Below are 16,654 nucleotides of genomic sequence, written 5' to 3' on the forward strand. Positions count from 1 at the left end.
ACTATCAGCCCGCAGCTGTCTGCATAGCCTTTCTGGCTATAAAATATAGGGGGACCCCACGTCATTTTTTTTGGGGGGGTCCCCTTATTTTAATAGCCAGTAAAGGCTACGCAGACAGCTGCGGGCTGATATTCAAAGCCTGGGAGGGGCCATGGGTATTACCCCCTTCCCAGGCCACAAATATTGGCCCCTGGCCGTCGGCTTTCCCCCACTGGCACAGAAAATTGCGCGGGAGCCCACGCCGTTTTTTTCTTTCTGTTCATTAATCAACATCGGCCTATCTATGGATATATCTATCTATAGATATATCTATAGATACATAGATGTTTCTATCAATATATCTGGCTAATTTTACACATCAGGTTTTTGCCGTCAGGCACAATCCTGCGAGTTTTGAAAAAAAAACATCCATTTTTTTTCTGCTGGATCCGTTTTTTTCTCAGAGTTGCGTTAGCGCCGGATTGCGCCTGATGGCCACATGTTTCATCCATCTTTTGCCGGATCCATCAAAAAAGCTGTTTCCGCCGGACGGAAAACACAGAGGAACGATTTTTCTGTCCGGCGAAAAAACGCACAGCGATGGATCCGGCGAAAAACGTATGAAACTGAGATGTGAAATGATGAATCCGGCCTCCGAATCCGTTTTTTCATGCATGTTTCCATTGAATTCATGCACATTTTCCGTTATTTATTTCCAAAAACTGCATCAAAACCGTGCAAAAAATGCACCAAAAACTGCACCAAAACTGCATAAAAAACGCATCAAAACTGCACCAAAAACTGCATAAAAAACTGCATCATAACTGCACCAAAAAGTGCATCAAAACTGCTTAAAAACTGCTTCAAAAACTGTATCATAACTACACCAAAAACTGCATCAAAAACCACATCAAAAATGGCATCAAAAGTGCACCAAAAAATGCGTTTTTGCTGCGGTTTTCTTGCGGATTTGCTGCGTTTTTTTACTCCTGCGGTTTTCTATAATGGGTACAAAAACGCTGCATATTCACAAAAAAGAAGTTACATGCTAATTCTTTTAAACCGCAGCGTTTCCGCAGTGGATTTTCCGCAAAGTGTGCACAGCATTTTATTTTCTCATTGATTTACATTGTACTGTACCGACCTTTTTAGTAAACACCAGTGATTGTCTTACCGCTGTCTCTAACATCATGTCCTCCCTCTATCTGAAACTAAACCTGTCAAAAACTGAACTCCTCGTGTTCTCTCCCTCTACTAACCTACCTTTGCCTGACATTGCCATCTCCGTGTGCGGTTCCACCATTACTCCAAAGCAACATGCCCGCTGCCTTGGGGTCATCCTTGATTCTGACCTTTCATTCACCCCCCACATCCGATCACTGGCTCGCTCTTCTTACCTGCATCTCAAAAACATTTCTAGAATTCGCCCTTTTCTTACTTTCGACTCTGCAAAAACTCTTACTGTTTCACTTATTCATTCTCGTCTGGACTATTGTAACTCTCTACTAATTGGCCTCCCTCTTACCAAACTCTCCCCTCTCCAATCTGTCCTGAATGCTGCTGCCAGGATCATATTCCTCACCAACCGTTACACCGATGCCTCTACCTTGTGCCAGTCATTACACTGGTTACCCATCCACTCCAGAATCCAGTACAAAACTACTACCCTCATCCACAAAGCACTCCATGGCTCAGCACCACCCTACATCTCCTCTCTGGTCTCAGTCTACCACCCTACCCGTGCCCTCCGCTCCGCTAATGACCTCAGGTTAGCATCCTCAATAATCAGAACCTCCCACTCCCGTCTCCAAGACTTTACACGTGCTGCGCCGATTCTTTGGAATGCACTACCTAGGTTAATACGATTAATCCCCAATCCCCACAGTTTTAAGCGTACCCTAAAAACTCATTTGTTCAGACTGGCCTACCGCCTCAATGCATTAACCTAACGATCCCTGTGTGGCCTATTTAAAAAAAAAAAAAAAAAAAAAATCAGGTTCCTCGCATCATGTTCTCATTCACTTTATGCAGTTAATTGCTTTCTGTGTCTGTACTGCTACATACTTAGGCAGTTAACTGGTTCATGCAGCTTTACATGAACACCCGAGCCTTACACTATGGCCGGTCCGAATAACTAAAGCAATTGTTACCATCCACCTCTCGTGTCTCCCCTTTTCCTCATAGCTTGTAAGCTTGCGAGCAGGGCCCTCATTCCTCTTGGTATCTATTTTGAACTGTATTTCTGTTATGCTGTAATGTCTATTGTCTGTACAAGTCCCCTCTATAATTTGTAAAGCGCTGCGGAATATGTTGGCGCTATATAAATAAAATTATTATTATTACTGTAAATCAATTGAGGATCTGTAGCGTTTCTGCACTTCAAAAAATGCTGCGGATCCGCAGAGAATCCGCAACGTGTGCGCATAGCCTCATACGTTTTTCGTCGGATCCATCGCTGTGCGTTTTTTCGCCGGACAGAAAAAAACGTTCCTCTGTATGTGGTCTCCCGCGCAATTTTCTGCGCCAGAGGGGGAAAGCAGAAGGCCGGGGCCAATACTTGTAGCCTGGGAAGGGGTTAAAACCCATGGCCCCTCCCAGGCTATGAATATCAGCCCGCAGCTGTCTGCGTAGCCTTTACTGGCTATTAAAATAGGGGGACCCCCCCCAAAAAAAAAATGACGTGGGGTCCCCCTATATTTTATAGCCAGAAAGGCTATGCAGACAGCTGCGGGCTGATAGTCATAGCCTAGAGAGGGGCCATGGATATTGCCCCCCGGCTACAAATACCAGTCCGCAGCCGCCCCAAAAATGGCGCATCTGTAAGATGCGACAATTCCGGCACTTAGCCCCTCTCTCCCCACTCCCAAGTAGCGGTGGGATATGGGGTAATAAGGGGTTAATGTCACCTTGCTATTGTAAGGTGACATTAAGCCGGGTTAATAATGGAGAGGCGTCAATAAGACGCCTATCCATTATTAATCTTAGAGTAGTGAAAGAGTTAAAAACAAAATAAAGACACAGCCAGAAAAAGCATTTTATTATTCTTAATTTAACCAAAACTTACCATACTTCAGCACCTGCAAAAAATGTAAAATAATAAACCGTATACTTCCTGTCTGACGCAGTCCAATTAATAACGAGTGCCCCACGACGATCTCCCCTATAGAACAGTGACATCGGGTGATGTCACTGCTCTATAGGACCTCCAGTGATGACACACTGACAGGAGACAATGGCTCCTGCAGTGCATCACTGAGAGGTTACTGTAGTTCACTGGTCTCACTTTATGGCATTTGCTGAGTAGGAACTTTCTCACACAGCAGTGCCAAAAGTGAGACTAGGGACTATTTTTTACAGTAGCGGAGGAATACAGTGCGGAAGGATACCTCCCGTCATTGTATTCCTGGAGTCCCTAGAGAGCGGTTGCATCAGCTGATGCTGCTGCTCTCCACGGGAGATCGTTGTGGAACACTCGTGGATTTCTGCAGATCAGGGAGTATATTGTTTGTTTGTTATTTTAATATTTTTTACAGGTGACACTGGCTTCGGGGATCAAAGTAACAAGTGATGGTGGGTATGTACTCTATGTTATATGTACTGTATGTCTATATGTATGTAATGTATGAATGTATTGTATGTAGTATGTATGAATGTAGTATGTATGTAGTATGTATGTAGTATGTATGTATGTACAGTGGGGCAAAAAAGTATTTAGTCAGTCAGCAATAGTGCAAGTTCCACCACTTAAAAAGATGAGAGGCGTCTGTAATTTACATCATAGGTAGACCTCAACTATGGGAGACAAACTGAGAAAAAAAAATCCAGAAAATCACATTGTCTGTTTTTTTAACATTTTATTTGCATATTATGGTGGAAAATAAGTATTTGGTCAGAAACAAAATTTCATCTCAATACTTTGTAATATATCCTTTGTTGGCAATGACAGAGTTCAAACGTTTTCTGTAAGTCTTCACAAGGTTGCCACACACTGTTGTTGGTATGTTGGCCCATTCCTCCATGCAGATCTCCTCTAGAGCAGTGATGTTTTTGGCTTTTCGCTTGGCAACACGGACTTTCAACTCCCTCCAAAGGTTTTCTATAGGGTTGAGATCTGGAGACTGGCTAGGCCACTCCAGGACCTTGAAATGCTTCTTACGAAGCCACTCCTTCGTTGCCCTGGCGGTGTGCTTTGGATCATTGTCATGTTGAAAGACCCAGCCACGTTTCATCTTCAATGCCCTTGCTGATGGAAGGCGGTTTGCACTCAAAATCTCACGATACATGGCCCCATTCATTCTTTCATGTACCCGGATCAGTCGTCCTGGCCCCTTTGCAGAGAAACAGCCCCAAAGCATGATGTTTCCACCACCATGCTTTACAGTAGGTATGGTGTTTGATGGATGCAACTCAGTATTCTTTTTCCTCCAAACACGACAAGTTGTGTTTCTACCAAACAGTTCCAGTTTGGTTTCATCAGACCATAGGACATTCTCCCAAAACTCCTCTGGATCATCCAAATGCTCTCTAGCAAACTTCAGACGGGCCCGGACATGTACTGGCTTAAGCAGTGGGACACGTCTGGCACTGCAGGATCTGAGTCCATGGTGGTGTAGTGTGTTACTTATGGTAGGCCTTGTTACATTGGTCCCAGCTCTCTGCAGTTCATTCACTAGGTCCCCCCGCGTGGTTCTGGGATTTTTGCTCACCGTTCTTGTGATCATTCTGACCCCACGGGGTGGGATTTTGCGTGGAGCCCCAGATCGAGGGAGATTATCAGTGGTCTTGTATGTCTTCCATTTTTTAATTATTGCTCCCACTGTTGATTTCTTCACTCCAAGCTGGTTGGCTATTGCAGATTCAGTCTTCCCAGCCTGGTGCAGGGCTACAATTTTGTTTCTGGTGTCCTTTGACAGCTCTTTGGTCTTCACCATAGTGGAGTTTGGAGTCAGACTGTTTGAGGGTGTGCACAGGTGTCTTTTTATACTGATAACAAGTTTAAACAGGTGCCATTACTACAGGTAATGAGTGGAGGAAAGATGAGACTCTTAAAGAAGAAGTTACAGGTCTGTGAGAGACAGAAATCTTGATTGTTTGTTTCTGACCAAATACTTATTTTCCACCATAATATGCAAATAAATTGTTAAAAAAACAGACAATGTGATTTTCTGGATTTTTTTTTCTCAGTTTGTCTCCCATAGTTGAGGTCTACCTATGATGTAAATTACAGACGCCTCTCATCTTTTTAAGTGGTGGAACTTGCACTATTGCTGACTGACTAAATACTTTTTTGCCCCACTGTATGTAGTATGTTGTATGTATGTTGTATGTATGTATGTAGTATGTTGTATGTATGTTGTATGTATGTTGCATGTACAGTACTGACCAAAAGATTGGACACACCTTCTCATTTAAAGGGACTCTGTCACCTGAATTTGGCAGGCTCTCTGTCCGGTCCGATGGGCGGTGTTTTCTCTTCTTTCATGCACCCCTTCCTTTCCCGCTGGCCTCAATATTATCTTGAATATGAGTCTGTTTCCTCCATAGTTCAAGCGTGCGCAATGCAATCTTTCCTTGCGCACGCGCAGTATGCTTTGCCCAACTGCGGGCAAAGCCGAAAAGCATTAGTGCGCATGCGTAGCCACACTATGTCCTGGAAGTATTTTGCTGTGTTCCGGGACATAGTGTGGCTGCGCATGCGCACTAATGCTTTTTGGCTTTGCCCGCATTTGGGCAAAGCATACTGCATGTGCACAAGGCAAGATTGCATTGCGCACGCGTGAACTACGGAGGAAACAGACTCATATTCAAGATAATATTGCGGCCAGCGGAAAAAGAAGGGGTGCATGAAAGAAGAGAAAACACCGCCCATCGTACCGGACAGAGAGCCCGCCAAATTTAGGTGACAGAGTCCCTTTAAAGATTTTTCTGTATTTTCATGACTAGGAAAATTGTACATTCACACTGAAGGCATCAAAACTATGAATTAACACATGTGGAATTATATACTTAACAAAAAAGTGTGAAACAACTGAAATTATGTCTTATATTCTAGGTTCTTCAACGTAGCCACCTTTTGCTTTGATGACTGCTTTGCACTCTCTTGGCATTCTCTTGATGAGCTTCAAGAAGTAGTCAAATGGGAATGGTTTTCACTTCACAGGTGTCCCCTGTCAGGTTTAATAAGTGGGATTTCTTGCCTTATAAATGTGGTTGGGACCATCAGTTGTGTTGTGCAGAAGTCTGGTGGATACACAGCTGATAGTCCTACTGAATAGACTGTTAGAATTTGTATTATGGCAAGAAAAAAGCAGCTAAGTAAAGAAAAATGAGTGGCCATCATTACTTTAAGAAATGAAGGTCAGTCAGTCCAAAAAATTGGGAAAACTTTGAAAGTGTCCACAAGTGCAGTTGCAAAAACCATCAAGCGCTACAAAGAAACTAGCTCACATGAGGACCGCCATGAGGTGACCAAGAGTCACCTCTGCTTCTGAGGATAAGATTATCTGAGTCACCAGCCTCAGAAATCACAGGTTAACAGCAGCTCAGATTAGAGACCAGGTCAATGCCACACAGAGTTCTAGCAGCAGACACATCTCTACTACAACTGTTAAGAGGAGACTTTGTGCAGCAGGCCTTCATGGTAAAATAGCTGCTAGGAAACCACTGCTAAGGACAGACAACAAGCAGAAGAGACTTGTTTGGGCTAAAGAACACAAGGAATGGACATTAGACCAGTGGAAATCTGTGCTTTGGTCTGATGAGTCCAGATCTGATATCTTTGGTTCCAACCACTGTGTCTTTGTGCGAAGCAGAAAAGGTGAACAGATGGACTGTACATGTCTGGTTCCCACCGTGAAGCATGGAGGAGGTGTGATGGTGTGGGGGTGCTTTGCTGGTGACACTGTTGAGGATTTATTCAAAATTGAAGGCATACTGAACCAGCATGGCTACCACAGCATCTTGCAGCGGCATGCTATTCCATCCAATTTGCGTTTAGTTGGACCATAATTTATTTTTCAGCAGGACAATGACCCCAAACACACCTCCAGGCTGTGTAAGGGCTATTTGCCCAAGAAGGAGAATGATGGGGTGCTACGCCAGATGACCTGGCCTCCACAGTCACCGGACTTGAACCCAATCGAGATGGTTTGGGGTGAACTGGACTGCAGAGTGAAGGCAAAAGGGCCAACAAGTGCTAAGCATCTCTGGGAACTCCTTCAAGATTGTTGGAAGACCATTTCTGGTGACTACCTCTTGAAGCTCATCAAGAGAATGCCAAGAGTGTGCAAAGCAGTCATCAAAGCAAAAGGTGGCTACTTTGAAGAACCTACAATATAAGACATATTTTCAGTTTTTTCACACTTTTTTGTTAAGTATATAATTCCACATGTGTTAATTCATAGTTTTGATGCCTTCAGTGTGAATGTACAATTTTCATAGTAATGAAAATACAGAAAAATCTTTAAATGAGAAGATGTGTCCAAACTTTTGGTCTGTATGGTATGCAGTATGTTGTATGTAGGTTTGTGTTTTGTTTTATATTCAACACATTAGCCGGATGATGGGACTACTACTGTCCCATCATTGGCTAATGTTTCAATCACTGTCATTGTAGCAGTCATAGCCGGATGGGACTTGTAGTCCCATCGGACGATGCCTGCACACACACACACAAAAGACCCCCGAGAAGCCCGCACAGACCACCAAGAGGCCCGCAGACCCCTGGCAGGCCTGCACAGACCCCCGACAGGCCCGCAGACCCCTGGCAGGCCCGCACAGACCCCCGGCAGCCCGCACAGACCCCCGAGAGGCTCACACAGACCCCGGCAGGCCCGCACAGATCCCCGGCAGGCCTGCACAGACCTCGCCCGCACACACAGACACGCAGTCTCCGCCCACACTCCATTATAGTGCATCATGACATTATTTCAGCAGCCATTCACAGCCATGCCATTAGTTAACATGCCTAACAGGATGTGCCCACACTTCTTAGGATCCTTAGTGACTGAATAAAATCAAACTGGCTCATTGCATTATGGGAACTTCCGATTCCGGTATTCGATATTGTAAAAGTATCGGAACTCAGTATCGGAACTCCGATACAGCGAAAATCGTCCGATACCTGATATTGCAGTATCGGAATGCTCAACACTAGTCCTTAACCACTAACTTGGAGACCTTAAAAAGCCCTCCAGAGTTCCAACATGTTCAAGCAGCCGTGTCTTCTCCTGAGACTTCCCAGACAGTCTGCTTGGTTCAAGATCCAGTTCCCCGACTTTAAGTTCCACCACGTTTTGACAGCAATCCGAAGCTATGCCGCGAGTTCGTCAATCAGTGCCGGCTATACTTTGACCTCTTTCCTCATCACTTCCCGTCAGATCAAACAAAGGTGGCATTTCTTATATCACATCTTGGAAGTGAGGCCCTGCCGTGGTTGAATCCATTATAGGAGAGAGAGAACTCTATAATCTCCAATTTGTATTCTTAGAAGCCTTTTGCAAAGTATTCGATGAACCTGGGCGAACCACCTCTGCAATTTCCACCCTTCTTTGCTTATGCCAGTCCAACTCATCTGTGGGATAATATGCGGTATGATTCTGTACTCTGGCATTTGTGCCCGGTTGGAATAATGAAGCGTTGTGGCAACATTCTGGGAGGGCCTCTCTAGAAACATAAAGGATGAGCTAGCTGGTCGAGACTTACCAACTACCTTCGATGACCTGGTCTCCCTCTTGATCCATATAGACCTTCGTTTCCGTGAGCGTGCCTGTGAGGTGGCACGTGAAAGACGCCTGGCTCCGTCTTTTCCTTCGCCCTCACTTGTCGAGTACTCATCTGAACCCATGCAGATCAACCATCTTGCCCTTGCTGGACAGCGACTGAGGGATCAATGCGCTAAAGGCCAGTGCCTGTATTGTGGAGACATGGGCCACTCCATTCGAGTCTGACTGGTAAAACCGGAGAAGCTCCGGTCTTTAGGGTCGGTAGGAGAGGCCTCCCTAGATGGAAAAGACATCTCACTACCCCCGACCCTTATTGTGGTCATGATGGCTGGTGAATCCCACTTGTTGAGTCAGCGTATTTGGAGTCTGGCGCAGACGGAAATTTTATCCTCCAGGCTGTAGTGAATCAGTTCCAAATTCCAGTTCATCCACTCAAGAACCCATTGCCAATAATATCTGTCGATGGGTGAACTCTTCGGGAGATGGCTCGTCTGGCTACTGAGCTACTTGAGGTCTGTATTGGGATGCTTCATACTGAGAGGATTGCCTTCTATGTTCTTTCCCACATGTCTCACGCCTTTCTTTTAGGCCTACCATGGCTAGATGGGTGAACTCTTCGGGAGATGGTTCGTCTGGCTACTGAGCCACTTGAGGTCTGTATTGGGATGCTTCATACTGAGAAGATTGCCTTCTATGTTATTTCCCACATGTCTCACGCCTTTCTCTTAGGCCTACCATGGCTACGGCAGCAGGAACCTGTGTTGGACTGGAGAACTGGAGAGATGCTCCGCAGGAGACAATGCTGTCATGAGAAGTGGCTGGCTCCAGTATGTCCGGCTATGGCCCTGTCTTGTCTGGCATCACTGAAGGTTTCCCGTCTGCCTATTGGTCCTTTGCTGATATTTTTGACAAGAAAGAAGCAGAGACTTTGAAGCCCCAAAGGCCGTATGACTGCCCTATTGACTTGATTACCGGATCTACACCCCTAGAGGCCAAATTTATCCTCTGTCCCCAGGTGAGACTCAAGCTATATCGGACTACATTCAGGAAAATTTAGCCAGGGGGTTCACTCAGAAATCCTTCTCTGCTGGGGCCGGATTTTTCTTCATGAAAGGGACACTGTCACCTGAATTTGGAGGGAACAATCTTCAGCCATGGAGGCGGGGTTTTTGGGTGTTTGATTCACCCTTTCCTTACCCGCTGGCTGCATGCTGGCTGCAATATTGGATTGAAGTTCATTCTCTGTCATCCGTAGTACATGCCTGCACAAGGCAATCTTGCCTTGCGCAGGCGTGTACTATGGAGGACAGAGAATGAACTTCAATCCAATATTGCAGCCAGCATGCAGCCAGCGGGTAAGGAAAGGGTGAATCAAACACCGAAAAACCCCGCCTCCATGGCTGAAGATTGTTCCCTCCAAATTCAGGTGACAGTGTCCCTTTAAGAAGGATGGATCACTCAGACCATGTATTGACTATCAAAGTCTCAACCAGATCATGGTGAAAAATAAATACCCTATCCCACTGATTCCTGAGTTGTTCGATCGATTAAGAGGAGCCAGAATCTTCACCAAATTAGACTTAAGAGGCGCCTACAATCTAATCCGCATTCGGATTTGAGACGAATGGAAGATGGCTTTCAACACCAGGGACGGACATTATGAATACCGAGTGATGGCCTTCAGTCTCAGTAATGCACTGGCAGTTTTTCAAGAATTCACCAACGACATCTTCCGGGACCTGCTTTATTCCTGCATTGTTGTGTATCTGGATGATATTTTAGTATTTTCCCCAGATCTGGCCTCCCACAGACGAGCCGTTTGGCCGGTTCTTCAGCATCTGAAGAATTGCCTCTACACCAAGTATGAGAAAAGCGTTTTCAAACAGTCCTCTCTTCCCTTCTTGGGTTACATTATCTCGGATACCGGACACAGGATGGATCCTGAGAAAGTCTCTTCGATCCTTAAGTGGCTGCTGCCCGTGTGAGTCAAAGCAATTCAGCGATTCCTTGGCTTTTCTAATTATTATCGGCAATTCATTCCTCAAGTCTCCATGCTCACTGCTCCCATCTCTGCTATGACCCGAAAGGGAGCCGATCCGAAGAACTGGCTCCTCCAAGGCTGAAGAGGCCTTCTGCTCTCTTAAACGGTCCTTCTCCACCGCTCCTGTTCTGCATCGCCTGGATTTGAACAAACAGTTCTAGAGGTGGATGCATCCTCGTTAGGGGCTGGAGCTGTGCTCACCCAGAAGTCATCCTCGGGTCGCCGCGTGTCCTGCGGTTTCTTCTTTAAGGTCTTCTTCCCTCCTGAGCATAACCACTCTATTGGGGAACGACTGTTGCTCGGCTTTAAGATGGCTCTGGAGGGGTGGCGATACCTGCTGGTGGGCGCAGTTTATCCTGAGGTCATCTACACGGACCATAAGAACCTGGCATATCTCAAATCCACCCAGAGACTTAATCCACGCCAAGCTAGGTGGTCTTTGTTATTTGCCCACTTTAACTCTATTTTACATTTCAGGTCTGGTGACAAGAATGTCAGAGTCGATGCCCTCTCTCGCGCTTTTCTGTCTGAGGATCAAGAGAAGGATCCACAATTTATCATTGAACCATCTAAGATGGTCACTGTTGCTCCAGCCAGTCTGTCACGAATTCCTCCAGGGAAGACCCTTGTGGCTGAATCCGAGAAAGAGCAAGTTTGGTCTTGGGACCACTTGTCCAAGGTGGCTGGTCATGCGGGACAAAGGAAGACTCTACAGTTGATTTCTTGCCACTACTGGTGGCCATCCATGAGGAGAAAGATCCAAGCTCACGTGGCTGCCTGTCCGATTTGTGCCCGCAATAAAGTCCGCAGACGACATCCTGCTGGTTCTCTCCTGCCGTTACCCATACCATCTGGTCCATGGAAGCACATAGCTATGGATTTCATTATGAATTTGCCAGTATCCAAGAGTTGCACCATCATCTGGATAGTCGTGGATCACTTCTCCAAATAGGCGCACTTTACCCCATTGTCTGCTCTTCCATCTGCTCCTGAACTGGCTAACAGCTTAATCAAACATACTTTCCACCTGCACAGATTTCCTCATCACATTGCATCCACTCGAGGTTCGCAGTTCACTTCTAGATTCTGGCGAACTCTCTGTAAACATCTGGATATCACCTTGGATTTCTCAGCGGCCTATCACCCCCCCATCCAATGAGCAAGTGGAGCGTGTCAACCAGGTCCTGAGCAATTACCTGCGACACTTCGTCAATGCCCATTATAATGATTGGGTGAAATTGCTTCCCTGGGCTGAGTTCTCGTACAACAATCACGTTGGTGAAGCCTCGGGAGAATCTCCGTTCTACATTGTGTTCAGTCCGCAAACCACGTTTCACCTCCCGGTGACGGTTCCTTCTGATGTCACTGCGGCAGATGTCCTCTCCAAGGATTTTGTGAAGTTGTGGAAGGATACCAAAGCCTTTTTAGAATTGTCCTCTGCCCGTATGAAGAAACATGCAGACAAAAGGCGTCTGGATATTCCGTGCTTCTGTCCTGGTGACAAGGTATGGCTCTCGTCCAGGTACGTCCGGCTGAAGGTTCCTTCTTACAAGCTGGGTCCTCGTTTCAGTGGGCCTTTCGAGGTGTTGAAGCGAATCAACGAGGTCTCCTATAAATTGAAGCTGCCTCCTTTACGGATTCCAAATTCCTTCCACATATCTCTACTAAATCCAGTCATCCTGTGTCCCTTCTTCAAGGATCCCAGTACCACACCCATGCCAATAACCTCTGATGATGTTTTTGAGGTGGAGAACATCTTAGCTATGAAGAAGGTGAGAAGCAAGATCTTCTTCCTCATTGACTGGAAGGGGTTTGGTTCTGAAGAGAGATCCTGGGAGCCAATGGAGAACATTCACGCTCCGATTCTCCTCTGGAAATTCCTAGATGGCCTGAAGAGGAGGAGCGTAAAGGGGGGGTACTGATAGCACCACATTGGAGTCCTGCCCTGACAGGCAGGGTCTCTGGCGTGTCACTTAATTCACCCATGTTGCGGTTAGTTCTTCCCTTCCCCATGCTCTGCATGCTTCCAGCCCTCTAGCTATGTCCTTAGGGCATGTGCGCATGCACTTCCGCCCTCTAAAAGGGTCAGTGCGTGCACTTGCTATTTCCTCCCCAGCCAATAACGGTGGGACATTATGTATATATTGCATCCTCTCCACTGGGGAGGTGCCTGAGCAACGTTCCTGTTTTGCAGTCTAAGTTGTGTAAGGTTGCATACCTGTCCCTGCTGCACTCCGGTGCATATCCTGCTTGCTGCACTCTGATACAAACACTGCCTGCTGCACTCTAATGTAGATCCAGCCTGCTACACTCTGATGCGAACTCTGTCTGCTGCATTCTAAATCAAACTCTGCCAGCTGCTCCCTCCAGTCTGTCCTCTGGGTCCAGCTGCTGAGCGTCTGTTGGCCAGTCCTGGAGTGGCACCTGGGTTCATCGGGAGCCAAGTCTAACCTCACCATCAGAGGCTCTAGTGAACAGTCAGGTGTTTGCTTAGTCATGCCCCTCCAGGCTCTGCATGGTCCATGGCACAGTGGTTCCACAAACCACATCCGTGACTAAAGTATACCATGATTTAGCTTTGCAGGATGCTAAAGAGTATAGCAAGCTAAAAGCGGAGATTCTTACATGCTTCGGTGTAACAATGACTATCCGGGCCCAGCGGGTTCACCGTTGGGTGTATCACCGGGACAAACCACCGCGCTCCCAAATGTTTGACCTGTTGCATCTGGTCCAGAAGTGGAGGCAGCCAGAGTCCTCTATGCCTGTGCAGATTGTAGAACAGGTGGTGATGGACCAGTTTGTGCACTCCCTGCAGAGGCACTTGGGTTGCCCAGGGTGATCCCCGGAATGCCGATGAACTGGTCGGACAGGTTGAGAGATACCATGGGATGGAAGGTTCCGTGGGAAAGCATCACACTCCATACTGAGATCCCAACAGGGAGCGGAGGGCCAAAAGGGGTGGGTCACCCATACTGTTTGATGCCACAAATTTGGACACACCTCAAAACCCCTTGGAAGAGATGTAGAGGGGGGGCTAATGAAAAATGTTTCCCATTATAAAGGAGAGGATCTCCTTAACTTGTAATGCCCATACACTAAATGTATGGGCTGACAAACATTTACCCCTTGGGGGTATACATGAGCATACTGTATAAACATTATTTTTTGTACGGCATCATAACACCCTTTAAAAAAATTATGTGGGTGTTGCATCACGGACCACGGTTACCCTGGTGATCTAGTGGTGATAGAGGATGAGGAGAAGGAGGAGGACAACGGCAAATAGCCAAAATCAGGAAGCGTAAACCCATGTGTGGGTGTGAAGAGGTGCATGGGAATACACCTCCCAAAAAGACACTGTATTGGAGGTTATGTTTCGCTGTCATTTGATGGTGTACAGAAGTCTTGGCCCAATCCAGCCATTGTTCATTTTTATAAGAGTCATCCTGTTAGCATTTTCAGTTGATGGGCTGATACGCTTATCAGTTATAATTCCACCAGCAGCACTTAAAACGCGCTCTGACAAAACGCTAGCAGCAGGGCAGGCCAGGACCTCCAAGGCATAGAGAGCCAGTTAATGCCATGTATCCAGCTTTGAGACCCAATAATTATAAGGCACAGAGGAATCATGGAGGACATTGGTACGGTCAGCAAGGTATGCCCTCAGCATCTTCCCAAACTTTTCACTTCTTGTGAGAGCACCCTGGGCCTGTGCGATGGGAGGGTCTGAGAAAAATATCCCAGAACTTTGAGAGTGTTCCCCTGCCTCTGCTGGATTGGAGTTATGTCTCTCTCACCTGTATTCCTTGGTTTTCCAAAGAACTGTGTCCTCTGTCGTCAAAGTTTTCAAATGGGAATGTTTTCAATAATTCTGCAACAAGGGCCTTCTATTATTGCCCAATTTTAGCAGAACTGTTCGCCTCGGGAATATGTGATAGAAAGTTCTCCTTGTAGCGTGGGTCTAGAAGTGTCACCAACCAGTAATGACTGTCACCCAAAATTTTGATAATGCGAGGGTCACAGTCAAGGCAGCGTAACAAACTCAGCCATGCGTGCCAGACTGCTAACAGCTAAGACTTCCGTGTCCTCACCAAGAGAACGACTGACCAAGCTCTCCTCTTCGTCCCTGTTCTCAGGCCATCCACGCTGAACAGACGGTATGATAGATGAGCAGGTACTACCGTCTATAGCGCATGAAACTATCTCCTGTTCTTCCTCCTCCTCCTCCTCATTATAGTAACATAGTAACATAGTTAGTAAGGCCGAAAAAAGACATTTGTCCATCCAGTTCAGCCTATATTCCATCATAATAAATCCCCAGATCTACGTCCTTCTACAGAACCTAATAATTGTATGATACAATATTGTTCTGCTCCAGGAAGACATCCAGGCCTCTCTTGAACCCCTCGACTGAGTTCGCCATCACCACCTCCTCAGGCAAGCAATTCCAGATTCTCACTGCCCTAACAGTAAAGAATCCTCTTCTATGTTGGTGGAAAAACCTTCTCTCCTCCAGACGCAAAGAATGCCCCCTTGTGCCCGTCACCTTCCTTGGTATAAACAGATCCTCAGCGAGATATTTGTATTGTCCCCTTATATACTTATACATGGTTATTAGATCGCCCCTCAGTCGTCTTTTTTCTAGACTAAATAATCCTAATTTCGCTAATCTATCTGGGTATTGTAGTTCTCCCATCCCCTTTATTAATTTTGTTGCCCTCCTTTGTACTCTCTCTAGTTCCATTATATCCTTCCTGAGCACCGGTGCCCAAAACTGGACACAGTACTCCATGTGCGGTCTAACTAGGGATTTGTACAGAGGCGGTATAATGCTCTCATCATGTGTATCCAGACCTCTTTTAATGCACCCCATGATCCTGTTTGCCTTGGCAGCTGCTGCCTGGCACTGGCTGCTCCATGTAAGTTTATCATTAACTAGGATCCCCAAGTCCTTCTCCCTGTCAGATTTACCCAGTGGTTTCCCATTCAGTGTGTAATGGTGATATTGATTCCTTCTTCCCATGTGTATAACCTTACATTTATCATTGTTAAACCTCATCTGCCACCTTTCAGCCCAAGTTTCCAACTTATCCAGATCCATCTGTAGCAGAATACTATCTTCTCTTGTATTAACTGCTTTACATAGTTTTGTATCATCTGCAAATATCGATATTTTACTGTGTAAACCTTCTACCAGATCATTAATGAATATGTTGAGGAGAACAGGTCCCAATACCGACCCCTGCGGTACCCCACTGGTCACAGCGACCCAGTTAGAGACTATACCATTTATAACCACCCTCTGCTTTCTATCACTAAGCCAGTTACTAACCCATTTACACACATTTTCCCCCAGACCAAGAATTCTCATTTTGTGTACCAACCTCTTGTGCGGCACGGTATCAAACGCTTTGGAAAAATCGAGATATACCACGTCCAATGACTCACCGTGGTCCAGCCTATAGCTTACCTCTTCATAAAAACTGATTAGATTGGTTTGACAGGAGCGATTTCTCATAAACCCATGCTGATATGGAGTTAAACAGTTATTCTCATTGAGATAATCCAGAATAACATCCCTCAGAAACCCTTCAAATATTTTACCAACAATAGAGGTTAGACTTACTGGCCTATAATTTCTAGGTTCACTTTTAGAGCCCTTTTTGAATATTGGCACCACATTTGCTATGCGCCAGTCCTGCGGAACAGACCCTGTCGCTATAGAGTCCCTAAAAATAAGAAATAATGGTTTATCTATTACATTACTTAGTTCTCTTAGTACTCGTGGGTGTATGCCATCCGGACCCGGCGATTTATCTATCTTAATCTTATTTAGCCGGTTTTCGCACCTCTTCTTGGGTTAGATTGGTGACCCTTAATATAGGGTTTTCATTGTTTCTTGGGATTTTAC

The sequence above is a fragment of the Ranitomeya imitator genome, chromosome 1 (assembly GCF_032444005.1).
Source record: "Ranitomeya imitator isolate aRanImi1 chromosome 1, aRanImi1.pri, whole genome shotgun sequence".
Lineage (NCBI taxonomy): Eukaryota > Metazoa > Chordata > Amphibia > Anura > Dendrobatidae > Ranitomeya > Ranitomeya imitator.